The sequence below is a fragment of the Neomonachus schauinslandi genome, chromosome 5, assembly GCF_002201575.2.
Source record: "Neomonachus schauinslandi chromosome 5, ASM220157v2, whole genome shotgun sequence".
NCBI classification, from domain to species: domain Eukaryota; kingdom Metazoa; phylum Chordata; class Mammalia; order Carnivora; family Phocidae; genus Neomonachus; species Neomonachus schauinslandi.
In genome coordinates this window covers 33,355,185-33,357,311 of record NC_058407.1, presented here as the reverse complement: position 1 = coordinate 33,357,311, position 2,127 = coordinate 33,355,185, and the positions used below count along the sequence as shown (strand labels likewise).

General features: G+C 43.6%; 1 pseudogene; it reads left to right on the top strand.

Annotated features, from left to right (window-relative positions):
* Positions 1-1,261: 1,261 nt before the first annotated feature.
* LOC110577991 lies at positions 1,262-1,898 on the top strand (annotated as a pseudogene).
* Positions 1,899-2,127: the final 229 nt, after the last annotated feature.

Below are 2,127 nucleotides of genomic sequence, written 5' to 3'. Positions count from 1 at the left end.
GTCTCACAGCTTCTGTCAGCATCCAGGAAACTAACAAGTTAACACGTTTACTTGCTAGTAGAGTGAATCTCAGATCCTTCACAGTTCTTTACACACTCTTGCACTTCTCCCAGAAGTGGATGGCTGTTGTTTGTTGGTAGCTGCTAAACTTACTCCAATGGTAGAGAAGGGGTTTCTTTTGTCAAAATCTAGACTCAGTAACCCTCCCCACCCCATGGGAGGCAAACTCTACACTGTATTTCTGGTCCGTTTTAGGCAGGAGAGTTTCCTCTCCCCCTCCTTCAGTGGTGGTAAATCACTGCTCATTATTGCTGTTTTATCCTTGACCCAAGAGAGTTTCTTGGCCTTTCAGTCAGTGGAGTGAGATATGTCCTGCTACAGAAGCAGTTTTGCTTCTGCTCTTCTATAGAAAAAGTGGCTTGGGGTGTCTGGGTGGCTCAGTCTGCTAAGCATCTGCCTTTGACTCAGGTCATGATCCCAGCGTCCTGGGATCAGCCCAGCTCAGCCTGCTTCTCCCTCTCCCTCTGCCCTCCCCCCACCCGCCTGGGTATTCCTGTACACTCTGCTCTCTTTCAAATAAATAAATTAAAGAAATCTTTAAAAAGAAAAAGTGGTCTTTGACTATGGCCTAGGGGCAAGAGAGTTTGTTGCTTTCCTCCAAGGTTTAAGATTTTTTGCATTAGAAAGTAGGCAGGTTTCCTTTTCTTGAATCCCAGCAGCAATCACCACTATTTCATCAACAACACCAACACCTCTCTTCTCTTACCTTACCCTTAATCTTTTTAATAAGCACTAATAAATGCTCAGGGAAAAGAACATGCAAGGGAGTGTAAATTTCCCTTATATCTAGATATCTTAGCTAGTGACAGTTTTCAGTTTAGCCCCAAATTTGTTCAATTTTTAGCTGATTTCTTCTTTCATAACGTGCAGTGCCCATCCCTTCCACCCATGTTCTGCCAAATTTTCGAGTATCCATTTTTCATTTGGGAACTCCATTTTCTTGGTTGCCTTGCAATCTCTTCTCTCTGAAGTACTTATACGAAAGGTGTGATTTTTGTACATTCTCCAGAGTCATCTCATTTTTCACGCCTGGTCTCATTGCCCACCTGGGCTGGTGTTCTGGCCTGTTGGGAGGGCAGGAGCCGAGGCAGCATGGCAGTCGCTGCTGTGGCCTGGGAGAAGGGAATGATTTTATCCAGAACCAGCACTGCTCGCTGCTCCTCTTGCAGGGCCCGTGCTTTTTACATCCGGGGTATTCTGCAACATGCTGGTGATGCTGCTCACCACCGCCCTCATATTCTTGGCCTGCCAGCATGTTATAGGATTTGATGAGTTGAAGACTGATTACAAGAACCCCTGAGACCAGTGTAATACCCTGAATCCTCTTGTACTTTCAGAATACCTCATCCATGTTTTCTTTTCTTTTCTTTTTTTAAAGATTTTATTTATTTATTTGAGAGAAAGAGAGAGCGAGAGAGAGAGCACAAGCAAGGGGAATGGCAGGCAGAGGGAGAAGCAGGCTTCCCGCTGAGCAGGGAGCCCGATTCGGGACTCGATCCCAGGACTCCAGGATCATGACCTGAGCTGAAGACAGAACTTACCTGACCAAGCCACCCAGGTGCCCCTCATCTGTTTTCATCTGTGTCATGTTTCTTTGTGCAGCAGAGTGCCTTATACTGGGTCTCAATATGCCCCCTTTGGCATATTATATTTGCAGGTATTTGAATTGGCCAGTCATGAGTACACCAGGACATCATGACCCCATGGCCATCATGAATGCAGATATTCTAGCATATTGTCAGAAAGAAGGATGGTGCAAATTACCCTTTTATCTTCTAGCATTTTTTTTTTTTTTTTACTACTTAAGCAGTATGATCCATGCTTTGGTGAGCTCTTAGAGCTTCCAAAGGAAGGGATTCTATTCAACAAGATCTTCTTTCCAAGAGTAGCCTTTGGAATTTGATCAGTTACTTTAAAAAATGATTCAGTTTTTAAATGTTTCCACATATTTTGCTTATGGAAAGACTGTTTTCCTATGTTAGCCTGGAACAAAGAATTTAAATGGAATTACATATAAAATAATGCAAAATGATTACCTCTGGTGTTGACAGGTTTGAACTCGCACTC